Below are 27,178 nucleotides of genomic sequence, written 5' to 3'. Positions count from 1 at the left end.
TGCGCCCGAGTGCAGGACAGATGTGGGGCGGGGAGGGGGTGGGGGGCCGCCCGTTAGAGGGCCGCGGCGTTCTTGCATTTGAAGGGTTGTTTGTTGCTGGGATTGGTGGCTTGTATCCGTTGGGGAACTGGGAGGAGGGAGGAGCGAGGAGCGAGGGGAGACGCAGGGAGGAGGAGCCGGGGGCCGGCCGACGCGGCGACTCCGCGGTCTGAGTGGCAGGAGCTTCGTCTGGAACCGGGCGGTTACTGGGGAGACGCTTTGTTTGCTAACTTCGAAAGCTGCTTCGGCTGCCTCGACCGTTTTCGAAGCCACTCCACAAAACACGCCTTCGGGTCGGCTTAACCCTCCCCCTCCCCGTTTACAGAAGCGCGAGACAAAAATGTTTCCTTCTGCGTGGTTATCCTTGGCCACGCGGTGGCTCTCATTAGGTACACAAAGGTATCTTTTTCGTCTAAGTGAACTTGGCTAATTATTGCGATTCTCAGGCAACCGGCATGGAAACCAAGTACTGAAGCGACTTTATAGCTAGAAAACAAACTTTACAGGGGAAGAGGAAGGAGCGGGGAGAATTAAAAGCCTCTTTCAAATTGCGAGGAGGAAAACAGTCGAACTTTAAACTCTCGCTGGAGGGCCGGCTTGATCCGGCCAATGCTCACCTTTTGCTCGAGCGAATCATATCAAAGCTGTTATTAAATCTGACGAGATGCACCAAAGAGGAACACCGGCATCATCTCTTGTGATGGCTCTCCAGTAGAGTCTCTCACCTCCACCCCCACCCCCACCCCCACCTCAGGCTGGTCTCAAACTTGTTTGGAGCTTTGGATTGTTGCATTCTGGGAAGAGAGTGCCTGGAGTCTGCATAACACAGGGAAGGAAAACAACCCGACAGAGTGGGCTCAAAAAACCCGCAATTGCTTAGGATATTTTTTGTTTATTTGCTTTTCTCAAGGTGGAAAAACAAGTTTCAGTTCTGGCTCTGTCAGTCCCTTAATGTCCCAGGCCGGGCTTCTCGATTAAACTGATCCAATGACTTTTGAGTTTCCTTCCAGTGCTAAAAGAAATGCTATAGATTCTCTTTTTTGCTACATATTACTTGCTGAATTCATATGAGCGTTAAATTGGAAAATTATGTGAGTAAAAGTGAGAAGGTGCTTGGTGCTGGAGAAGACCGCTGATACACGTTTTTCACCATTATTTATTTTTTCCCTCTAGGCACACAAAGTTCCATTTGGTGTCATCTTTTGAAGCCGCCTCAGGACCAAGAAAGACAGTTGGGTAAGTTAATCCACAGCGTACAAACCCTTCCAACGCAAAAACTCAGCAAGAAACAAAAAGGCAAATAAGCCAGGAAAGTGTGTGCAGTGTGCAGTTATATATATATATATATTCAGGTGAGCAGAGAATGTGTTTATTTCCTCCATCTACTGGACAGCCATTGATAAAGAGTGATTTCCATCCAGCAAGGATGATGACTCACACAGTGGCTGGATCCCTTTTGCTTCTGGTCTCTGGGGAACAGATACTTTTATAAAATATGCAGACTGCTGGGCTCCAAATACTGCACCAGAATTCCATAATCAACTTTTGACATCTCAGGTCAGAGGTTCTTGGGCTGCTTTTGGAGAAGCTGGCCATTGTCTTTCCAAGGGCCTGGGCTGTAACAATCATCTTGTGGTGATTTTATCCACCCCATCAGGATTACTCTCCCTGCTCTTAGTTGCATGAATAATGTAACTGGGGCTACAACTTCTGTTTGTAATCACTTTCCTCTTGGCATGCACTTCCTTTTCCAGGCTTTTCCCCTCTCCAGTCCATTCCTCATCTTTCTTTACCTAGAGGGGGTTTGGAATCAAGGTAACAAAGCAAAAAGATTATTAGTTGAGCACAGCCTTTCCCCTTTTATTCTCAACAGCGTGTATCTATATTGTGTTTTCCAGTTTATGAAACACTTCCTTAAATTATCTCATTTAATACACAAACTGTAAGGTGGGTTATTCTTTCCCCCTTAAAGTCAAGATAAGTAACACATCATATACAACAAAACTAAAAGATATAAAACCAAGTATTGGACATAGATATCTGGCTTTAAATCAGGTGATCTCTGTCATTCTTTGGGGGAAGGTCCATTGGATGTAGAAGGTGATGAAGAGCAGAGCCTAACCACAGATGATACACCAGGGCCTCCTGAACAGGTGGGGCATGCTCTAAGATCGCCCTCTCTGAAATCTACGTATAGTTTTACAAGAGGCTATCTTCCATCCCTCTGCTTTTATACTCTCCCCTCCCCCATTTTTATTTATTTTATTTATTGTTTTTAGATTTTATTTATTATTTGACACAGAGAGAGCAGATAGCAGATAGAGCAGGAACACAGCAGCGGTAGAGGGAGAGGGAGAGAAGCGCTTCTAGTGGAGCAGGGAGCCCCGGCTCCTTGGGATCATGACCTGAGCTGAAGGCTGACGCTTAAGGACTGAGCCACCCAGCCCCCAGCCCCCATTTTTAAATTAAAAAAAAAAAAAAAAAAATGCTATTCTCTAAAATTCAACAAGACAGCTAAAATGTAAAGGCCTCCTAATTGCCCCCTTTACTCTCTGTGGGGGCATATGTATACTACACACTAATATAAGGAATTTTTCATTGCTATTTGTTGTTTTCAAGTCCTCTGTGCCCAGGTTGGACCCAAGTCTGGCTCGAACTTTAAACTCTCGCTGGAGGGCCAGCTTGATCCAGCCAATGCTCTTGCTGCAAGTCTGGCTCTTTTTCCCTAGTCAAAATTTGTCCTAAATGTCACCCCAGAGAAGTCTCTGACCTAAGTTCTGACCTTCTGACCTAAGTTCAGGTACCCCTCTCACCCCTCACTGTCACCACCTAGCTCAGGGTTTCTCAGCCAAACCCTGTTAACATTTGGGGCTGGCTAATTCTTTGTTGCAGGGGCTGTCCTGTGCATGGTTTAGCAGCATTCCTGACTGCTAACCAATACTTGCCAGTAGTACCCTCCCTACCAAACATCTCTAGACATTGCCAGATGTCGTCCAGAGGGGATGGAAATGGTGGTGGTGGCATGGGGATGTAGGAATTACCTCTGGCTGAGAACCACTGATCCAGCTCAACCCTTTCTTCATCTCTTCCATAACCACAATTTTTAATTATTTTGCTTATTTGTTAACTTATTTTCCTTTGATCCCCTTCTAAAATGTATGATCATTATGAAATTTTCATGCACTTAGCACAATGCCTCATACATCATAGATACTCAATAAATATTTACTAAACAAAATAATGTACGCAAATGAGACTGTAAGTGGGTACACCTGGCTGGCCCAGTGGATAGACCATGTGACTCCTGATCTTAAGGTGGTGAGTTCAAGCCCCATGTTGGGTATAGAGCTTTCTAGAAAGAAAGTAAAAAAAAAAAAAAGAAAGAAAGAAAGAAAGAAAGAAAAGGAAAGAAGACAAAATGAGAGTATAAGAACCATTAATGAAAAGATTACAATAATTACAGTCAACATTTGTTGAATATAACATGCCAGCCAGTTTCCAAACATTTCACTTATTTAGTCTTATTTATTCCTGGAAAACAACCCTAAGAAGTATTCCTTGTTATTACCCCATCTGACAAATGAAGTTGTTGGAGTCTGGGGAGGTTAAATAATTTGTCCTGTCACTCTGAATCCCTAGACAATGATCCAAACAATAATTATATTCTGTAGTTTGCTTTTTTCCACTTATGTAACAATTTGCTTAGTGATGAGTATTTAGATAGTTCTAGTTTGTAACTAAGCACAAAAAGATAGTCCGATTATATTTGAAATACTTGACAATTGAGAGAACATGGATGGGCTCACCATCCAAATCAAGGGAACGTCTCCTGATTGTAAACTAGTGTGTCTCAACAGAATGTCAGCTCCTATACAGATTTCTGGGGGCTTCAGTACATTTGTAGGGTCCCTGGGAAGTGGAATGGCTAGGTCAAAAGTATGTGTTTTTCATAGATATTGCCAAATGGCCCTCTAAATCATCTTACATATTTAAAAATCACACCAAAAGTATGTGAGAAAGGTTCCTCTTTCTCTACGCCTTTACATATTAACAATCAATTTCAGTTCGTCAGTCACCTGGGGAAATAAACGGCACCTAACTTTTGTAAGGTTCACATTTCTTTGTTTGAGAAGGTGAGCACATTTTAATGTATTTATTGGCAATTTTTAATTCTTCTTTTTCCTGATTCATGACTTTTGTGAAATATTTTATTATATTGGTTGTTTGCATGTTCTTCTTTATTCTTTTTTTTTAGAAGGATAAGTAAGAAACAGTCTGCTTTTGTTCATCTGACAAAGAATTAAAAGGAGTGAATTAACATTGAGGGAACAAGGTTAGGTGAACCAGTAATGAATGCAAGGAGGCGATGTGTCCTTTTTAAAAAAATATGTATCATTTGGAATAAGTACCATATTTATGCAGCAAGAATAAGACTTTCCGAATATCATACCCGTTTGTTTTTAACTTATTCCCTTTCTCCTCCTTTTGTCAAAGGGTTAATTCATTCACATGTTTCCATTTATCACCATTACCTCTTCCTAATGCTGTGGACGACCCATTTATAATAGCAATAAAATGATGAAATATCTAGGAATAAATTTAGTAAGAAATATGTGCGAGTTTTATGAAGGAAACTTTAAAACCCTACTGAGGGACATAAAGGAAGACTTAAGTAAAATAAAAGATATAATTTATTCTTTCTAGGAAGATTCAGTAGTGAAGGCATAAAGATGTTTATTTTCCCCAAATCAATCTTTAAATTTAAAGCAACTTCCATTAAAATACCAACAGGATTTCTAAAAATTGCCACAGTTCATCAAAATTAAAGAGTTCACTATAGGCAGGGAAATTCTGAAAGAGAAGCACTAGGGATGAAAGAGGGCAGGGGAAGCCCCTCCAAGTATCAAAGTATATTATATTTTTAAAGGTTTTATTTTTAATTTATCTCTTACCCAACGTGGGGCTTGTACTTAACAGCAGGACGTCAAGGGTCACATGTCCCACTGACTGAGTCAGCCAGGTGCCCCTAAAGTATATTGAGAAGTTAATAATAATTAAAATGTAAAAGTTTTGTACCAAGAGAAAAAGGAAGAGAAAACAAAGAACAATGAGACACATTAGATTATATATGGAGATTTAGATTTTTCGCAAAGGTGTCTTTTCAGAGCAGGGGTAAATTGAATTGGGACAGTTGACTACTCGTAGTTAAAAATAAAGCAGGGTCTCGGGGCGCCTGGGTGGCTCAGTGGGTTAGGCCGCTGCCTTCGGCTCAGGTCATGATCTCGGGGTCCTGGGATCGAGTCCCGCATCGGGCTCTCTGCTCGGCAGGGAGCCTGCTTCCCTCTCTCTCTCTCTCTCTGCCTGCCTCTCCATCTACTTGTGATTTCTCTCTGTCAAATAAATAAATAAAATCTTTAAAAAAAATAAATAAATAAATAAAAATAAAGCAGGGTCTCAATCTCACTTCTTTAACAGAAATAAAATTCACCTGAATCAAAGATTAAAATGCTGTGCCTGTCTGTCTCAGTCAATAGAGCATGTGATTCTTGATCTCCGGGTTATGGGTTTGAGCCCTGTGTTGGCTGTGGAGATTACATAAAAACAAAATCTTTTAAATAAATAAATAAATAGATAGCTAGATAGATAAAATAAAGATTAAAATGTTAAAGTAATTAAAAAGGTACTTATGCGTGTTCTAGAACAGTGGTTGTCCAGGCATATGGATCCTATGCATGTGGTGATTTTTCTTCCCAGAGGACAATCTTCTGGAAACGTGTTTGGTGAGTTTAACCTGAGAGGAGGGGGATGCTACTGGGCATCTAGTGGATAGGGGCTGGGGATGCCACTGAGCGTTCTATCATGCCTAGGACGGACCACACAAAAATTATCTTGCCCATGGAGCCTATAGTGCCAAGGTTGACACAGCCTGTTCTGAAAGAAGACATAGATATGATCTTGGAGTGAGGGAGGCCTCTCTAATCAACTCATAAAATCAAGAGACAATAAAAGATATAAACATTTATAAACATTTTGTGTCTTCAAAGAACTTACTTTTGAGGAGAAACACCATACATTTTCCAAAAGCAAAGAAAGTGGGAAAAAATACTTGCAGCATATTTCAGGCACAAGACCAATTTATCTAATTTATGAAGAACTCCTACAGACTATAGGAAAGAAGAGTTCTGTGTTTAAAAAGTTAGGCAAAGTCTGTAGGTAGGCAGGTCACCCAAAAAAAAAAAAAAAAAAAAAGGAATCTGGATTTAAAAACCCATGAAAACTAATGTAGCAGTCATTAGAACAAAAATAGTAAATTAGGGACACCTGGGTGACTCAGTCATTAAGCATCTGCCTTTGGCTCAGGTAGGGATCCCAGAGTATTGGGATCCAGCCACACAAAGGGCTCCTTGCTCAGTGGGGAGCCTGCTTCTCCCTCAAGCACTCCCCCTGCTTGTGTTCCCTCTCCTGCTGTCTCTCTCTGTCAAATAAATAAAATGTTTAAAAAATTTAAAAAATAGTATATTAGACTAATTAATAATATATAGTGATAAGGTTACTATATTAAAGATTAATTATATATTTATAAGGTCTTTTAAAGCAGGGTACAGAACAATTATCCCTTTTGTGTAAAATATTTTATGCCTATATTTTTGGGAATGAAACTCAAATATTAACTCAAGGAAATATTCACAATGGCTACTTTTGAAGGAAGAAAAGGAAGGAAATAAGATGCACAATAAAGGGGCTTTTACTTTTTTTCATCTTGTACAAGTCTGAGAAGAGAGAGAGAGGTGAAATGGAGTTAGAGAGGCAAGTACCCCATTATAGGCTGGTGCAGGGAGCGTACATCATTTTATTTTATCATCATTTACTCCTTCTGTGCTCTTCCTTTATGTAGGTCTGAGTTTCTGACCTGTGTTATTTCCTTTTCTCTTAAGAACTTCTTTTAACATTTCTTGGAAACATGTCCACCATCATCATTTTTAATGACCAAATAATAGTCCATTACAACTGGGGATATAATTTATGTATCACTCCCCATTTATTGCACATTGAGGTTTTGTTCTGGCTTGAGTTCGAGGGGATTTTCGAAGCCCCTATATAAAAAATAAGCAGGGATCTAAAATAGAAGTATGAAGTTGTATTTGGGGCCTTTAAGTCTGGCTCTGCAGGCCAGGAGCCATGGGTGGTTAATCATTAGCAAGTGAGAATAACCCCCAGTGACACCCTGGGAGCTCATTATTCATTGCCTTTTTCAGGACACAATAACAAAGGCTGTCAAACCATTTACATTGTTGAACTAGATGACCAAATCTACAAAATTAGAAAGGTTAATCCCAATGCAGGTAATTTTTATAGAAAATTTGGCCAAGTATTCTAACATGTAAAAATAGGGCAAGATGCTTTCCCACAAAACAAATTCATACATGCTATCAGTGGAGGGAGGGAGTCAGCATATCCCCTGAAAGGCATGGAACATTTAAGTCAAGGCTTTCTCTTCTGGCATATTTGGGAACAAGGGAACAATCTGTTATCTCCTGAAGTGTTCAGCAGGCCTCCACAGGATGTCATGAAAAAGCCAAAACAACTCTCCCATATTACCATAAAAGGCAGGAAAACATCCTCATGTCCAAGCTACTTGGATATACTTTATTTTTAAAACTTAGATATATTTTTATTTTATTTTTCCAACCCGTTTTGGGAGCTGTCCTCAGCAACACATTTACAGGGTAGATGATCAGGTCTCCTGTTCAAGGTGAAATAAATGTTTGAATCAGTCCCTGTTTTTCTCTCCCCTTCTGTTTGTGCTTGGCAACAGTCCACACTCAAGTGTACTAGTCCGGAATACAGTTTTTAAAAAAGATCTTAAAAATAGCCAGGTGACCTCAGAAACAAAGACTCTTGTCATGCCTAGAATGTCTTTCTTTGATTTGCTTTTTTACTTTTTATTACGGAAAAATTTAAATATCTAATATGGAGATCCTAGTATAATGAATCCTCACATCCCCATCACTTAGATGCAACAGTTATCAGCCCAAGGCCGCTCTGGCTTCATACTCACGTACTCCCTTCTCTCCTGTATTGTTTTGAAGCAAATACCAGACATCATATCATTTCTGGATAAGCTCTTACAGTTAATGTTCTGGCTGGTAACTCTTCATTCCCTAGTCTAAGTGGTTCGTGTACTAGGGGGCTAAGAAGAAGTCCCAGAATGATGCCCTGTTGTACCTTCCTTTCTAGTTATTTCTGTTGCTATCATTAAACATTTTCTTCTTGCCAGGGAAAACAATTACATCTTATCTGTAGGTGGCATTTTAAGGCTGTTAGTTCTCCTAGCCTCTTTTAGGGCCATAACTGAGGTAAATTTTTTTTTTGGACAATTCTATCTTCAAATAGTTATTGCCATTTCTCCTAGTTGAACAGTCAGACCACGTGTCCTCTGATTTTTTTTTGGTTCAGGCAACATGTTCATCGAATCAGTATCTCACTTTGAGATCTCTAGAACTACTGTTTTACGTTACTGGCCGTAAAGAAATAAATTACATTTAAAAACTAATGGCTACAAAGGTGTTTAAGGCAATTATTTCCTCCTTGGGTGTGTCCTGTGTATGTGAGAGACAAGAATAGGGAGATGGGGGGGGCGCCTGGGTGGCTCAGTGGGTTAAGCCTCTGCCTTTGACTCGGGTCGTGATCTCAGGGTCCTGGGATCGAGCCCCACATCTGGCTCTCTGCTCGGCGGGGAGCCTGCTTCCTCCTCTCTCTCTGCCTGCCTCTCTGCCTACTTGTGATCTTGATATCTCTCTTTCTGTCAAATAAATAAATAAAATCTTTAAAAAAAAAAAAATAGGGAGATGGGGGAGGAAAGTCTAGAAAGATTTGATACATCTAGTGTGGAGTTGTTTTCAGCCAGTGCAGCCAGATGGTAACATGAAAACACACACAGGCCTTATTCCACAGGGTAGAATCATGACAATCTGACCATAAAGTTTGAAAAAAGTAGAATTTCAAGTAGCTGAACTGTTTTTACTTCTCCCCCCCCTTTCTCCTTTGCCTCCTTCCTTCTCTCTCTGTCTGTCTCATAATTCTTGGACACATTATCCCTCGCTGGAAATCAGAAATCGGTGAGTTCTAAATATTTTGTACTTCACAAGAATCCCATTTATTTTTATTTATTTTTATTTTATTTATTTTTAAATTTTAAGTCGGCCCCACGCCCAGTGTGGGGGCTCAAACTCACAACACTGAAATGAAGAGTCAGTCATGGCGCCCCTTAGTTTTAAAACTAAGTTTTAAAAACTAAACAAAACAACCGTTTCAAAAAAGGGTCTAGATTTCTTGAGTTAGGTTCACTTTGTTTTCATCTAATAAAATCATATGTTCACCTACCAGCCTTTTATGGGAAAGAATATAGGAAAAAGCCTACACAAACTTCTCCTTCATCAGTCACTTGTCACTTCGTATTTGTCTGATTACAAAGTGCATTTTCTAAACAGATTAATGATTCTGTAAGCACAGTGCTTTGCCTTCTGTCGACATTTTGTTGAGCCTCCAAGAATTCTTGAGAAACCGCCCCCCCCACCGCGCCACAGTCTGAGATACAAGCCCTTCTTTGTAGTTGAAATTCAATTCACAAAATAAAGTCTCCGTTTTTCATACTAATGATATTGTTTAGGAAAAGTCTTCTCTCCAATAGAACTTAAATGTACACTTGCTTTTCCCATTTCTCCAAAATCTGTATTTTATTTTATAAATTGTAACTTGCATGAAAAACACAAAAAACTCTGATCCAGGGAGAATAATAACACAAATTTAGTTTGTTCAACTTCAAGCCGTGAAAAGAAGGTTTAATGAAGTTACTGTTAAGGAATCCTTATCTGGTAACAGGCTGTCTAAGCTGGGAAAAAAAACCTTACAATGTTGGAATGGGAAGTTGACATTCATTCCTTATCGATTAACTGATTAGCTGTAGGATTAGAGGCCACCCCTCCATCCCCACGCCCGCCACTCACACAGAGCAGTTGTCCAAGCTGCGGATTGTTCTTGAGTAATAAAGCCCAGAAAGCTCGGAGGACTTTCAGGAGTTTGTATTCTTTCTTCTAGGTCAAGGAAATTGGAGATTTATATTCTTTTAGCTGGGGTCCTCTAGATCTACACTCTAACCATTATCCACTCCAGACACAATTTCAATGTCCACAGAAACAAAACAAAATAAAATTGTGTATGTCTAGAATTCAGCTTTATCTGTTGCCTTAAGTCCATCACTCTCAATGTAAAATAGTGTCAGTGTCCAAGTTGTGAGATTATACCTCCCCTCTCTCTTGCAGGTTTTCTTTTCCTTCCTTCCTTCCTTCCTTCCTCCCTCCCTTCCTTCCTTCCTTCCTTCCTTCCTTCCTTCCTGACTTTATTTGTATATTTGAGAGTGACAGAGAGAGCAGGGGGAGGGCAGGCAGAAGGAGCCAGGAGCCCACTGTGGGGCTTATCCCAGGACCCTAGTAGGATCGTGACCAAAGCCAAAGGCAGATGCTTAACCAACTTAGCCACCCAGGGGCCCTCTTGTAGCTTTTCCTGCAGTGAGCTTGGACTTATCTTTCATCATCACAAAAAACAGTAGGTATTATTTTTTTTAGTTAAAGAAAAGACCTTGGCCTCAGGTTCTAGGTACAATGAGAGGTTATGCATGAATGAAATAGTGATATTAAGTCACTTGGCAAATATTGACAAATATTCTTGAGTGCTCACTATGTGTACAGTGTGAAGCTGGCTGGTGTGAAAATTAAGCAAGCAAAGAACAATAGATGAATGTGCCCTGGAGTTCAAAGGAGGAAAAAAGACGAGTTATTTAGTGAATTCTAAAAGCTGAAGGCATGGGGCGTCTGGGTGGCTCAGTGGGTTAGGCCGCTGCCTTCGGCTCAGGTCATGATCTCGGGGTCCTGGGATCGAGTCCCGCATCGGGCTCTCTGCTCAGCGGGGAGCCTGCTTCCTTCTCTCTCTCTCTCTGCCTGCCTCTCTGCCTACTTGTGATCTCTCTGTCAAATGAATAAATAAGATCTTAAAAAAAAAATAAAAATAAAAATAAAAGCTGAAGGCAGTAGAATTGGCAAGGTTTTGAAAAAAAGGAAATCTCGTGTTCAAAACTGGTGAGAGAACAACTCACCAATGTATATTTAAAGTCTTAAAAATGAGTGCACTCTTTGGGGGATTCATTCTAAGGTTCAGTGGTCTAATTTGGCAGATAGATGGAAGGTAAACCTTAAAAGACATATTGAGGTCAAACTGCTAGGCTGAGGTGGGTGGGGTATGAGGCCTTATTCTGTAGGGAATGGTGACTGTTTGGCAATACTTTTGGAGGACAAAGTTTGCCATTTTCTCCAGAATGAATTAGAGGCAAAGAGTCTGGTTAAAGGGGTTTTAAAAAATTGAAGGCTTGGGAAAAAAAAAATAAATAAAGATGGAAGGCCTGAAATGTCACTGTAGCTGTGAAAAGGGAAATGATTTTTTTCACATGGTACTCGAAGTTTCTAAAAAATAAGACAAGATTTATGGCACCTTGTTATTTGATGCTGTACAGGCAATTACTACAAGTACTTCAAGTATAGAAGACACTTTACCACTGTTGATTCTATAAAAGAATAATGAGTAACCTAGTTGAGAATGTGGACCTACTTCGGGCCAAGCCAGTGCCAGAACTCAGACTGCACAAGTCAGCCGTTTCAGTTTGCTTTAATTTTCCTGTTCATATGGCAGAGGTCAAAGGGTGCAACAGGCAAAGGCTTGCAGGATGCTTGGGTTTTGGTCACCATCCTTGGGATGCCTGCAGTTGGGCTGTTGGCTCATTACTCCAGTGACTGAGATTACTTCCTGAGCCAGCTCATAACTATTACTTAAATAGGCCATTTCTTACTGTGTTTGTCAGGATGTTACGAGACCTCTGGTCTGGAAGGAGGCTGTTCCTTAAATGTTTTGTTGAATGAATCTGCAGTTTGTAATCAGTTCTGGGGAAGCAGCGCTTCCCCAGAAAGCGTTAAAGTAGTTAAAGTAGAAATCTGGGGCTGTCAACCTTCATTTACTTTTTTTTTTGTATGTGTGGTAAATTATACATAATGCAAAATGGTACAGGGTACCCTTTTGAGTGTACAGTTCTGTGGCATTAAGCCCCTTTACTATGCTGGGCTACCATCTCCAGCACTAGAACCTTTCTCATGACCCTAAACTGAAAGTTTCTACCCACTGAACATTAACTCTCTGTTCTTCCTTCTCCCTAGCCCCTCACAACCTCTCTATTACTTTCTGTCTCTATGACTACTACTATAGGTCCCTCAGATAAGTTAAATCATACAATATTTGTGCTTTTGAGACTTAATCTACAGAGTATAATGTCTTTAAGTTCCATCCATGTTAGAGCTTGTGTCTGAATATCCTTATTTTCTCATTTATTTTTGTTTTGTGATTTTTTTTAAACATACTTATGACTTTACAAAAAAGTGGTAAGAATAGTACAAATAACTCCCATATATGCTTCACCACCCAGATTCTTCAGGTTTGGTTCATTTTACACACACACACACACACACACAAAATAATTTCCCATAGATATGTCCCTTTTTTCTTTAATCAGTTGAGAATAAGTTGCAGGTATGTTGCCCCCTTGAGCTCAAAATACTTGCATGTTTATTTCTTCTTTTTTAAAAAGATTATTTATTTATTTATTTATTTGATAGAGAGAGAGAGATCACAAGTAGGCAGAGAGGCAGGCAGAGAGACAGGGGTGGGGGAGCAGGCTCCCCACTGAGCAGAGAGCCCAATGATGGACTTGATTCCAGGACCCTGGGATCATGACCCAAGCCGAAGGCAGAGGCTTTAACCCACTGAGCCACCCAGGCGCCCACGTGTTTATTTCTTTTTTTTTTTTTTTTAAGGTTTTATTTATTTATTTTACAGAGAGAGAGAGATCACAAGTAGGCAGAGAGAGAAGGGAAAGCAGACTCCCTGCTGAGCAGAGAGTCTGATGCGGGGCTTGATCCCAGGACCCTGAGATCATGAACTGAGCCAAAGGCAGCGTCTTAACCCACTGAGCCACCCAGGCACCCTCCACGTGTTTATTTCTTAACAACAAGGACATCCCCTTACATGATGCAATGATCAAACTTAGGAAACTAATGGGACACCTAGGTGGCTCAGTCAGTTGGGTGGCCGGCTCTTGGTTTTGACTTGGGGTGTGATCTCAGGGTCCTGGGATTGAGCCCTACATCAGGCTCTGCACTTGATGGGGAATCTGCTTGAGGATTCTCTCTTCCTCCCCCTCATGCTCTCTCTCTCCCTCTACCTTGTCTCTTTCTCAAAGGAATAAATGGGTCTTTAAGAAAAAATGAGGGAACTAATATTGATATAATGCTATTACCCTAAATACAGACCAGATTCATATTTTGCTAGTTGTCAAAAAATGTTTTTCATAAGAAGCAAAAATTTCTAGGCTAAGACCCAATCTAGAATTGCACGTATGTTTACTCAGTATCCTTTCATCTGGAACAGATGGTTTTTGTCATTCATAACCTTGCCATTTTTGAAGAGTAAGTCCTGTTATTTTACAATAGCACACTCTGGCATTGCCTCACCTTTTTTCATAATTAGATAGCGCTGTGCATTTTTGACAGATATATCGCAAAAGTGACATTATGCCTTTCTCAGTACATTGTATTAGGTGGCACTAGGATTTCAATGTTGACTTGTCCCCTTACTGGTAATACTAATTTTAATTACTTGGGTAAGGTGGTGTCAATCCACTGTGATTCTAGCTTGAATCAAATATAACCATCATATTTACCAGCTTCTTCTTCTTCTTCTTCTTTTTTTTTTTTTTTAGATTTTATTGATTCATTTGAGAGGGAGATAGAGAGAGCACAAGCGGGGGGGGGGGGGAGAGGCGGGGTGGGGAGGGAGAAGCAAACTCCCTGTTGATCTGGGAGCCCAAGGTGGGGCTCAATACCAGGACCTGGAGCCGAAAGCAGACGCTGAACCATGTGAGCCACCCAGGCACCCCCTTATTTACCAGTTTCTAACACCATTTCTTTTGCATTTATTTGTTGGCATTCTATTAATATTAGCCTTCTACTACTGTTCTACTGAGAGCTGCTCCTTCCCCATTTGTTTGTTTGCTTGTGTATTTATATCAGTATAGGTTTGTGAAATCCTATTCAGTGGGTTATAACCAATCGCTGTTATCCTGATGCTCAAATTGTCTCATATTTGGCCAGTGGGAGCACCTCAAACTGACTCCCATATCCTTTTGACTTGACTCTGTCATTTTTTGAGGACTTTTTCTTTTCTGGTATGGGAAAATGTTCCAGACTCATACGGATTTTCCTGTTCTAGCTTTGATACCAATTATTTCTTCAAGAAATGCTAATAATTTTCAGTAGAGAAGGTATTTAGAAACCAAGACCTGGGCTCTAGGTGTGTTTATAACTACTGGAGTATCATTACTTTTAGGACCTGTCAGAGACGGTAGAGGTGGACATGTGTGTACACACACACACCTGTAACCATATGCTGAAAACCATGAGTTCATGGTTTCAATCCGACACCGCAAGACTCATTTCAGTCTTCCTGGTTTTCGTAGTTGTAACTCTCTTCTCTGACAGGGAGAAACTGTGTCACCTTACTCTTAAGCAATTATCACATGTTCAATTCTAGAATATATCAACCACACCTCTGTAAAGAATAAACCTACTATATAATTCATTTTTTTTTCTATAGTCTGAGGGTATAAGGTCAAAATACTATGTTCAAAAGTTACTTGAGTTAGTTCTTCATTCCATCCTTTTCAATGTGACTTATTCTTTTGAAATGCATTTAGGTTTATTTTTAAAATTTATATTCTATTTTATGGTTGCCCCATATTCTTTTGATTTTATCATAATTTTTTCATATTTAAAACAGTAGCGTTGGGGCACCTGGGTGGCTCAGTCAGTTAGACATCTGCCTTTGGCTCAGGTCATGAACCCAGGGGCCTGGGATTGAAACCTACGCAAGGCTCCCTACTCAGCAGCGAGTCTGCTTCTCTTTCTCCCTCTGCCACTCCTCCTGCTTGTGTTCTCTCTCTCTGTCAAAATAAATAAAATCTTAAAAAGACACAAAAACAGTAGCGTGGTTCCAAAGTCAATACTAAGTATAAGGTTTACCTAAAGAAGGGTCAGTCCTGTAAGTTCCTCCCACCATGGTAACTCCTCTAGGTAACCAAGACTATTAATTTCTAGTGTTTCCTTCCTGTGTTTCTTTTTGCAAAAAAAAAAGTAGATATATGTATATTTCTTTATTATATGATAGTATACTATAGATGACCAATTCTCAAACTTTTTAGTATCAGGGTCTCTTTGCATTATTAAAAATTATTGAAGAAGCGAAGAGCTTTTGTTTATGTGGGTGATATCCATTATATTTACTAATCAGAAATTAAAATCTGGGAAATTATTAAAACATTTACTAGTTCAATTAAAATTAACAATAATAAGCTCCTATGTAAACACATTACATTTTTGTGAAAAATTACTCCATGTTCTCAAATAAAAAAACAGAAAGAAGGTGGCATTGTTTTACTTTTTTTTTTTTTTTGCAAATCTCTTTAATGTCTGCCTTAATAGAATACAGCTGAATTCTCTTTCTGCTTCTTCAAGTGATCTCCTGCAGTTATATTGTTTTGATAGAAGCATGAAAAGAAAAGCTAGCCTGAAACAGACATGTCTTTGGAAAAGGGAAGAGTATTTTAACAGTCTTTTCAAGTATTGTGCATGTTCTTTGATATTACTTTAAAACACAATAGTGATAGTTTCTTAAAAGTTAGTTGCCTTGTGGAATCTGAAGCCATTATCAGTGAACTTCTAAAAATCCTCTTACATTAAAAAAAAAATCCTCTTACCTTAAAATCTATGGATCTACTTTATACTTTGACAGAGTTTTTTTTTTAAGGCTTTTACTTATTTATATGACACAGAGAGGGCGAGCAAGAGAGACAGAGAGTAAGCATAAGGAGGTGAAATGGCAGGTAGGGGAGAAGCACACTTCCCCCTGAGCAAAGAGCCTGATGCCGAGCTTGATCCCAGGACCCTAGGATCATGACCTGAGCTGAAGGCAGCTACTTAACCGACTGAGCCACCCAGGTGCCCCAATAGTATTTTTTAACCATGCATGATTTTGTACCATCATGCTTTAGTCATTTGGAAAATTATGGTTCACTTAAATATATGGATCTCCCAAATGTTGATACATTGCATTGTACAGAATGAATAAAACATTGTTTGATTTAATATCATCTCTGAATTCATCAGAAAAATCTTTAAGCTGAAATTAGTATGCTAAAAACCCCGTGGTAGTGGGTGGGACTTTTTCAAAATTCTAATTTTGACTTGAGTTTGAATTTTACCACTAGTAATATATACTATCAGTTGTTTTGCTTGAAGAAATAGGTTCACTTCAGTCATTTCTGAGAAAACAAAATGAAACAAAACTATCAGATATCCATGTGTGAATAACAATAGTTTGTCTGTCATTTGTTCTTTCAAGTAGAAATGGTGTTCCATGAAAAAGTGGCTAGTTCAGCTTGTAACTCAGACAACAGCAGAAATACTTTTCCTTGAGATAACCATCACACTCTGTGTGCATCAGAAGTAATTATGTATATTTCCCCTTTAGTCACACAAAATATTGAAAAGACATGTCCTTAGGGTCAAGTTTCAATAAAATTACCAATTTTAGGGGAACCTGAATTGGCTCAGTTGTTAAGTGTCTGCCTTCAGCGCAGGTCATGATCCCGGGGTCCTGAGATTGAGCTCTGCATTGGGCTCCCTGCTCAGCTGGAAGCCTGCTTTTCCCTCTCCCACTCCCTAGGCTTATGTTCCCTTTCTCACTGTGTCTCTGTCAAATAAATAAGTAAAATCTTTAAAAAATAAAAATAAATAAAATTATCAAATTTTACTGCTTCATCAAGGTGAAATTGCCTCCCCCACCCCTGCCCAAGAGTATGTTGCAGTAAAGTGCCCTTGTCACAAGCTTGGTTTACAGTGGCCCCAGTAGTTTTACCCCGATTGTTTTTGTACCATCAGTGAGATGCCAACATAGTGAAAAAAGACAAGTGATGACTTTGTAAGTAATATGAGGAAAAGAGTTTGACTTCACAGAAAATCTCAGGGACTCTCAGGTTGTGGACTTCATTTCGTGGACTGCCATAGATATTTTTTGTATTTTCCTTTTTTCACTTAAGAAATATATTCTGGGGGCACCTGGGTGACTCAGTGGGTTAAAGCCTCTGTCTTCGGCTCAGGTCATGATCCCAGGGTCCTTGAATTGAGCCCCACATGGGGCTCTCTGCTCAGCAGGGAGCCTGCTTCCCCTTCTCTCTCTCTGCCTGCCTCTCTGCCTACTTGTGATCTCTGTCTGTCAAATAAATAAATAAAATCTTAAAAAAAAAAAAAAAAGAAATATGTTCTGGAAATCTCTTCATATCAGTTTATAGAGATCAACTTTATTTATTTATTTTTTTAATAGTTCCATAGTACTCCATAGTATGGATGCACCATACTTGAATTACTTTATGTTTGGACATTTAGACTGCAGATACAAACAACTTTGTAGTGAACAGGTTTTTTTTTTTTGGTTTGGTTGGTTTTTTTTTTTTTTTTTTTTTTTTTTGGTAGTGAACAGTCTTGTGCATATGTATTTTGTATTTTCATAGTATTGAAGATGTTTCCTGAGGACAACTTCCTAGAAGTGCAATTGCTGTGTCAAACACGTGTGGTTTTGTTAAATGTTGCCAAATTCCACTCCACAATGCAAATTTGCATTTCTACCAGTAATGAATGGGTGTTCCTATTTCTTTACAACTCACAACAAAATATAATGCAGAAGATAGAAACATAAATTAATTATATATTAGACCCATAGGTTATCTATGAAGCTGACACCAACCTTTTCTAAGAACTTTCTTCTCTAATACCAGTCTATAGGATGCCTGATTTAAGTAGACCCTAGCCAAAGCTGGGCCAGATTCCCTATTGTGGGAACTCTGGAATCAGAAAGGTGGTATCATTCTGTCTCTGTTAGGAAATGAAGTAAAGTTGGAGCCAGTTCAATTATATGGGGTCGTATACCAACCCATGTAGAGAAAATCTGTTCTATAGAAGCAGAGGTGAGAATAACCCCATTTTTCTGATATCTTCTCTAATTCCTGTTTCAGATCCTGCAAGGGTTGGTTGAACTTCCAGTCCTTGGATTAGAGTAGACTTGTTACATGTTATTGCTCCCAGATACTCTTCATATTATTACTGATTGGCTACTTATAATAAAAAGAATTACAATTAAGAAAAAGAGGTACAATGTAATGAGATGATACCTGAACATAAACCTGCATTAATTAGGTTATAAGCTTTCATTGTTTTAACAAAGGCCCAAATAAATAAAAAAGAACTTTATTTCTCTCTGTGTCAGTCTGAATATAAGCATTTCAGGGGGGTAATATGGCAGCTTTGAGGTGCTGAGGGTCACCTCACTTAACTTTCTATTTTGTGGCTCCACCCTGGCTGCACTCTCTCTCTCTCTCTTTTTTTTCTTTTAACAATGTATTTATTTATTTTAGAGAGAGAGTCCAAGAGGCCCTGAGCAGAGGGAGAGGGACAAAGAGAAATCTCCAGCAGACTCCCCACTAAGAAAGGAGCTGGACACAGAGCATGATCCCAGGACCCTGAGATCATCACCTGAGCCAAAATTAAGAGTCAACCAGCTGAGGCACCCAGGTACCCCTGTGGCTGCTCTCTTATAATCTGAGATGCTTGCTTTAGCTCTTGCCACCTATCACCTCTTCAGACACTGGAGAGAGAGAAAGGAACAGGGCAAGCATGCCTATTTCTTTTAATAGCTTAAGAATGTATGGTATGTATGAATTCTCACACCCCATGAACTAGAACCAAGTCACATAGTCAAACCCAGCTGCTAAGGAGGTTGAGAAATATAGCCTTTGGCTGACTGGCCATGTGCTAATCTAAAATTTGATAATTCTGTTGCTAGAGGAAGAGGGAGAAATGCATACAGCCCAGCCCCCTGATGAGCCAATTATACATGCTCAGCCTTCTTCCTATAGATAAAACATACTTGTCCCACATTCAAGTGAAACAACACAAAATCCCATATGACCATTTCACTCAGTTCAAAATCTAGGATCTCTGTGACATACATTCCTCCATCAGGATACTCTGTGACTCTTTCATGTGAGCATCTTCTGAAAAACAAGTTATCTGTCCTCCCCACCTCCACTCACCAAAAACAGTGGTGAATTAGGAATGGGATCATAAGAATTCTCTTTCAGAAAAAGAGGGAAAGAGAAACAGCAATCATTGCCCTATGGCAATGGTGTGATGCATGCTAAGGTGAAAGGCTCCCTGCCCTGGCAGTAAAGTTTGTTTCCCCATTCCTGCTCTGCTTTCGGCTCTGCCTCTGGAAGATTTTTCAATCAGTTATCCTTCATGACCACATCTGAAATGTTTTTTTTTTTTTTTAAAGATTTTATTTATTTATTTGACAGCGAGAGATCACAAGTAGGCAGAGAGGCAGACAGAGAGAGAGGAAGGGAAGCAGGCTCCCTGCTGAGCAGAGAGCCCGACATGGGACTCAATCCCAGGACCCCGAGATCACGACCCGAGCCGAAGGCAGCGGCCCAACCCACTGATTTGAAGTGTATGCTCCTGCCTAGGTTCAGTTGTGGGGAACCTGAGGATTGCTTTAGGGGTTGAAGAATTACAAGTTCTTGAAGATAATTCTTGTGGATTCTTAATATATTTCTGGTATATTTCCTTCCACTCAGCTCCTCGATCAAGTAACCACAACCACACATTGTGTCTGGAAGGCCTGAAGAGCCTCCTCTTTTACTCACTGGCTGGTACATGGCTCCTATCCACACTCAAAATATTATGATGGATATCACCTGAAGCCATGTGAAGCAACTGGCTTAGGTAGGAAAGCAACCAAACTTTATTAATCTGGTCGGCTCCTGTTGACTGGTAAAGAGCACATGAGAAAGATTTTACTAAACATCCTTAGTGGAAATGTATTCCATTTTACTCTGCTTTCAGACCTAACTTTTGCCTGGACTCATCCCTCTCATAGGACTTAGCTAAAGACAGAAAAAGCAATCAGTATATCTACATATATATATATAGATACAGATATAGATATAGATATATATACATTGTGACTTTTCTCAAACACTCCTCCTAGAGCTGTGAGCCTCATTGGCATGAGTCCTGCCTTCCAAGATATTGCAGGAAATATTTGTCTGAAACTAATATAGCTACTACCACTTTCTTTTGGTCAGTGTTAACATAGTAGATATTTCTCTGTCTCTTTACTTGAAATCTGTCTTCATATTCAATTAGCAATAATCGCACCTCGGATAAACCTCATTGGCTACGATACTGCCACTGCGCAAAGCTCTGTCTTCATATTCAATCTTGTAGACAGCATATTGCTGGGTCTTGTTATATTTATTTATTTATTTACTTATTTTTAAAAGATTTTATTTATTTATTTGACAGAGATCACAGGTAGGCAGAGAGGCAGACGGGGGGCGGGGGAAGCAGGCTCCCTGCTGAGCAAGGAGCCCAGTGCAGGGCTCCATCCCAGAACCCTGGGTTCATGACCCAAGCGGAAGGCAGAGGCTTTAACCCACTGAGCCACCCAGGTGCCCCAGGTCTTGTTATTTTTATCTACTCTGATAGTCTCTCTCTTTTAATTGGTATATTTAGACCATTCACATTTAAAGTGATTACTGATATACTTGGATTAATATATGCCATATTTATGACTTTTTTATTCACTGTTCCTGTTCTTTGTTTTTGTGTGTGGGTTGGGTTTTTTTGTTCTTTGTTTTCCTTTGTTTTTTGGGTCTTCCACTCTTATTCTGCCTTCTCTGTTTTTAATTGAGCATTTTATATGATTCAGTTTTTCTCTCCTCTCTCAGTGTATCAGTTACACTTCTTTAAAACTTTTCTTTTTAAGTCAAGACTTTTCTTTAAAAAGTCATGACTTTTTAAGTCATTAAGTCTTAGAGTTTACAATAAATACTCATAACTAATTTAAGTCCACTTTTGAATAACATTATATCACTTCATGGGTAGTGCATGTACCATAGAATAGGGTATCTCTAATTCATCCTTCCCATCCCTTATGATATGGTTGTCATACAATTTACTTGTCCATAAGCTAGAATTGTACTATATATCATTGTTGTTACTATTCTGAACTGTTATCTGTTAGATCAATTAAGAATAAAAAAAATAAATTATTTTATTTTACCTTCATTTCTCAATGCTTCATTTCTCAGACTCTCTTTATGTAGATCAGATTTTCTGAACTTTATCATTTTCCTTCTCTCTAAAGAACTTCTTTTGACATTTCTTACAAGGCAGGTGTACTAGAGAAAAATTCTCTCAATTTTTGCTTGTCTGAAAAAGTATTTCTCCTTCACTTTTTTAAAAAAAGATTTTATGTATATTTATTTGTCAAAGAGAAAGCACACACAAGCAGAGGCAGCAGCAGGCAGAGGGAGAAGCAGGCTCCCTGCTGAGCAGGGAGCTCAATATGGGACTCTGTCCCAGGACCCTGGGATCATGACCTGAGCCAAAGGCAGCAGCTTAGCTGACTGAGCCACCCAGGCATCCCTCTCCTTCATATTTGAAAGATAATTTTATTGGATGTAGAATTCTGTTGCTGGCTTTTTCTTTTAATGTTTTAAATATTTTACTCTCTTCTTGCTTGTATGGTTTCTGAAGAAAAGGCCAATGTAATTCTTACTCTTATTCCTTTATAGAGAAGGTGTTTTTTTCTCCCTTCTCTGGTTTCTTTCAAGATTGGCTCCTTGTCTTAGATTTTCTGAATTTTGAATATAATATGCCTATGTGTACACTTTTTGTTATTTATCCTGTGTGGTATTCTCTGAGCTTCCTGAATCTGTGGTTTTGTGTCTCACAAATTGTGGAAAATTCTCAGCTATGATTATTTTAAGTCTTTTTTTTTTTTTTTTCTTTTCTTTTCCTTCAGGTATTGTAGTCCTTATATGTTACACCTTTTGTAAATGTCCCACAGTACTTGTGTATTCTGTTCCATCTTGTTCATTCTTTCTTTTCTTCTCTTTGATTTTCAGTTTGGGAAGTTACTACTCTTTTATCTTCAAGCTCACTGATTCTTTTTTCATGTGTAGTCTATTGATGAGCCCATTATTTCTGCCACAGGTTTTGATTTCTAACGTTTTTTGATTCTTAGAGTTTCCATCTCTCTGCTTTTATCATCCAGCTGTCCTTATGTTATCTACCTTCTGCATTAGACTCCTTGACATATTATTCCTAGTTATTCAAAACTCCTAGTCTGAGAACTCCAAAATCTCTGCCAAATTTAGTATCCCCATTTTTAAAAAGTAAAAATAAAAAGAAATGGGTAAAATTTACTTTTTTTTGAGGGAGGAGGGGCAGAGGGAAAGAGAGAGAGATTCTCAACCAGGCTTCACACCCAGTGTGCAGAGCCCAACTCTGGGCTTGATCTCTTGAACCTGAGATCATTACCTGAGTTGAAATCAAGAGTTGGATGCTTAACTGACTAGGCCACTCAGGCACCCCTAAAATTATCTTTAATAATGTATTATTTGAGGTACCTGAGTGGCTCAGTGAATTAAGCATCTGACTCTTGATTTTAGCTTAGGTCATGATCTCAGGGTCATGGGGTCAAGCCCTGTGTGGGGCTCCATGCTCAGTGGAGTCTGCTGGAGATGATCTCTCTCCCTCTCCATCTGCCCCTTCCCCAATTCATGCATTATCTCTAAAATAAATAAGTCTTCTAAATAATAATAATACTGTATTTTTATTTAACATAATATATCCAAAATGTTATCATTCAACATGTAATGAATATAAAAATCATTGGATATTTAATATTTTTTGTACTAGGTCTTTGAACCTCCATGTGTATTATTACTGTTATTTTTTTAAGATTTCACTTTTAGGCAATCTCTACACCCAACATGAGGCTTGAACCCAAAACCCCAAGATCAAGTCTCATGCTCTGTTGACTGAGCCAGCCAGGCATCCCATACCCTCAGTGTGTATTATTAAGTTATAGCACATCTCAATTAGGAATAGTCATTTTGAGTGCTCCATGGCCACATGTGGCTGGTGGCTACTATGTTGGATAGCTTAGCTATAAGAACTCTCTATTTCTGATTCTTGCAATCTAAAACCACAAATTCTGTGATGAGATTGATTTTTTTTTAATTATGGTAAAAAACATATACCACAGAAATTTACTATCTTAACCATTTTAAGTATATAGGTCAGTGGTGTTAAGTATACTACCATTGTGCAAGCAGTCTCCAGACCTCTTTTCGTGTTGCAAAACTGAAACTTTGTACCCACTAAATAACAACTCTGTTTCCCTCTTCCCCCAACCTCTGGTAACCACCACTCTACTTCCTGTTTCTATGAATTTGTCTACTTCAGATACCTCATATAAGTGGAGTCATACATTATGTGTCTCAGAAGTGGGATTGCTCGATCATATGGTGTTCTATTTTTATTAATTTTTTGAGGAACCGCCATACTGTTTTTCATAACAGCTGCATTTCCACCAACAGCCACAAAGTTTCCAATTCTCCATATCCTTACCAATACTTAATTTTCTAGGTTTTAAAAAATTATTTTATTTTATTTTTTAAAGATTTTATTCATTTATTTGATCCAGAAAGAGATCACAAAAAGTGAGGAGCAGCAGAGGGAGAGGGAGAAGCAGGCTCCCTACTGGAGCCTGATGTGGGGCTCAATCCAGGATCCTGAGACCATGACCCAAACTGAAGGCAGAGGCTTAGCTGACTGAGCCACTCAGTTGCCCCTTGTTTTGTCTTTTAATTTTTAATAGTAGCCATCCTACTATCAGTGGGTAGAATGTGGTAAGAGGTGATACCTCCTTGTGATTTTCTATTATTTCTATTGTGATTCTCTATTATTATTTCTTTTTTAAGTAGGTTCCATGCCTAATGTGGGGCTTGATTTCATGACACTGAGATTGTGAGTCACATGCTCTACCACATGATCTACCAACTGAGCCAGCTAGGTGTCCTTACCTTCTCTGATGATTAGTGATGTTAAGCAAGTTTTCATACATTTGTTGGCCATTTGCATATCATCTTTAGAAAAATGTCTATTCTAGTCATTTGCCCTTTTTTTTTTTTAAAGATTTTATTCATTTATTATTTTACAGAGATCACAAGTAGTCAGAGAGGCATGCGGGGGGGATGGTGGGAAGCAGGCTCCCTGCTGAGCAGAGAGCCCAGTGCAGGGTTCGATCCCAAGTTCCTGAGATCACAACCTGAGCCGAAGGCAGAGGCTTAACCACTGAGCCACCCAGGTGCCCCTGCCCATTTCTTTAATAGAGTTTTTTGTTGTTGTTGAGTTGGAGACTTTTTATTTGCAGCAAATACAATCAGATGTGTACAGGGTAGTCTCAAACCAACAACAACAACAAAAAAAAAAACAAAGTAGAAAGCACTCTTCTGACCCAGTACAAACATGGCCTTCTATGCGGCTGAATTGCAGTTCTGGTTGCCAAAGGTCAATGAAGAGGTAATTAAACTCAATAAGGCCCAGAGATCTGTGGAATAGGGAACCAACTACAGAAGTACAATCTGGTCACCATTTGCATCAGTATTTCCCTATAGCACTTTAAGTATTTAAGACATCTGGAATATATTTTGGTATTTAATCTAATTTTGTTTTTTTCCAAATGGTTATCCAGTTCTCAACATCACTGATTGAATAATTCATTCTGTCACCCATCCTAATTTGAAAAGCTACTTTCTTTTTTTAAATATGTTTAAATCTTAAATGAATCTTGAGACTGTTTCTTGTTTACCTGGTCTACTCCATTATTTTATTTATTCTTGTACCACAGAATTACATTATTTTAACTATTGTAGCTTTATAATATCTGGGGAAAGTGTCTATTAATTGATTCCCACTATTCAGTCCTACTTCTTCATTATAGTAATAATTCCTCATCCTCAGTTTTAGTGGAACATGTATCTGTGGCTGGGAGCTATAGATGACAGCTTGCCTTGCAGACTGGTGTGGTGACATGACCAGGATGAAGCCCACAGTGGATGGAAATTAAGTGTGCAGCTTCCAGGCCATCTCCTTATAGACAAATCTACTTGTCCTGGACTCTCCTGTGGTCTAGAATATTGATGTGGAGGTTAGCCAGCTTCTACCAAATGGAAAAGGATATAAATCCAAATAATAGCAGCATGAGGTGAAAGAAATCTTCTAGTTGCTGAATAACTGGAGTACGCTTCATCATAACACTGAACCACTTACCTCGAGACAGTTTGGGGAGATTTAAGAACCCTTCTATTTTAGACACGAACAGACATTTCTGCAAAGAAGATACCCAAATGGCCAACGGACACATGAAAAAGTCTTCAACATCATTCAGCATTAGGGAAATACAAATCAAAACTACAGTGAGATATCACCTCACACCCGTCAGAATGGCTAAAATTAATAAGTCAGAAAATGGCAAGGTGTTGGCGAGGATGCTTAGAAAGGGAAATCCTCCTGTTGGAGGGAATGCAAGCTGGTGCAGCCACTCTGGAAAACAGTATGGAGGTTCCTCAAAAAGTTGAAAATAGAGCTATGCTATGACCCAGCAATTGCATCACTGGGTATTTACCTGAAAGATACAAATGTAGTGATCCATAGGGGCATGTGTACCCCAGTGTTTATAGCAGCAATAGCCAAACTATGGAAAGAACCTAGATGTCCATCAACAGATGAATGGATAAAGATGTGGTATGTGTACACACACACACACACACACACACACACAAATACTATGCAGCCATCAAAAAAACCTAGATTTTCCCATTTGCAACAATGTGGTTGGAATTAGAGGGTATTTTGCTAAGCGAAATAAGTCAATCAGAGAAAAACAATTATTGTATGATCTTACTGATATGAGGAATTTGGAAATAAGACGGAGGATCATAGGGGAAGGGAGGGAAAAATGAAACAAGACAAAACCAGAGAGGGAGACAAACCATAAGAGACTCTTAATCTCAGGAAACAAACTGAGGGTTGCTGGAGGGGAGGGGGTTGGGAGGAATGGGATGGCTGGGTGATGGACATTGGGGAGGGTATGTGCTATGGTGAGTACTGTGAATTGTGTAAGACTGATGAATCACAGACCTGTACCCCTGAAACAAATAATACATTATATGTTAATTTAAAAAAAAACTTCTATTGTATTTGAGCCCAATAGTGTGTGTCTCTTTGCCAAAACCTAATTAACAAATGGCTGTTAAGAGTGACTATTTTTCCTATTCCAAATGTAATGTACGCCAACTGTAGAAAATTCAGAATTCAGTGAGCAAAAAGAAGAAATACACAATATTTCTTCATAATTACACAATGACACAATTATTACAGAATTGAATATTTGGGGGTATATATTTCTATTGTCTGTGGTGATTTCTATAGTGATATATAAATATACAGATGGACAATAGATATTTATAATCACATAGTTATGTAGAAATGAATGTATATTCATATAACATAAATGGATTATACTCCATATGTTGAGTTGTAATATATTTTTTGTACCTAACGGTGCATATGGTGAACTTTCCCATGTTATGAAATATTCCTCTGGATATAGTATAATTTATTTAACAAACCATTCATTGTTGGACATCTAGATTCTACAGATTTTTAACCATCATAAATAATGTTGAAATAAAGACTTTTGTAGAAATGTATTTGTGTTCATCCATGATGACGGGATAAATTCCAACATGTGAGATTTCTTGGTCAAGGAATATGTAAAATTCTATTATTGATTGATTGATTTTTTTTTTTTTTTTTTTTTGCAGGCACTGTCAAGTTGCCCTTTTGAAGGAATATGGAAGTTTTTGGTTTTTTTTTTTTTAAGATTATTTATTTATTTATTTGACAGAGAGAGATCACAAGTAGATAGAGAGGCAGGCAGAAAGAGAGAGAGAGGGAAGCAGGCTCCTCGCTGAGCAGAGAGCCAATGCGGGACTCGATCCAAGGACCCCGAG

General features: G+C 39.0%; 1 long non-coding RNA gene and 1 pseudogene across 2 annotated transcripts; one reads left to right on the top strand and one right to left on the bottom strand.

Moving 5' to 3' along the window:
• The first annotated feature begins 376 nt into the window (after positions 1–376).
• Positions 377–27,094, top strand: LOC122903013. Of its 2 annotated transcripts, none has more exons than XR_006383907.1 (4): positions 377–438; positions 1,213–1,275; positions 5,739–5,819; positions 26,990–27,094. It is a non-coding gene; the product is annotated as an uncharacterized LOC122903013 (long non-coding RNA). The 2 variants fall into 2 exon arrangements; XR_006383906.1 differs by lacking the exon at positions 377–438 and adding an exon at positions 875–1,130.
• On the bottom strand, positions 20,388–20,510 carry LOC122903733 (annotated as a pseudogene).
• Positions 27,095–27,178: the final 84 nt, after the last annotated feature.

Source organism: Neovison vison, chromosome 3 (genome assembly GCF_020171115.1).
Source record: "Neovison vison isolate M4711 chromosome 3, ASM_NN_V1, whole genome shotgun sequence".
In the NCBI taxonomy this organism is placed as follows: Eukaryota; Metazoa; Chordata; class Mammalia; order Carnivora; family Mustelidae; genus Neogale; species Neogale vison.
The sequence above is the reverse complement of the archived record's forward strand: the minus strand, read 5'-3'. Positions and strand labels throughout refer to the sequence as shown.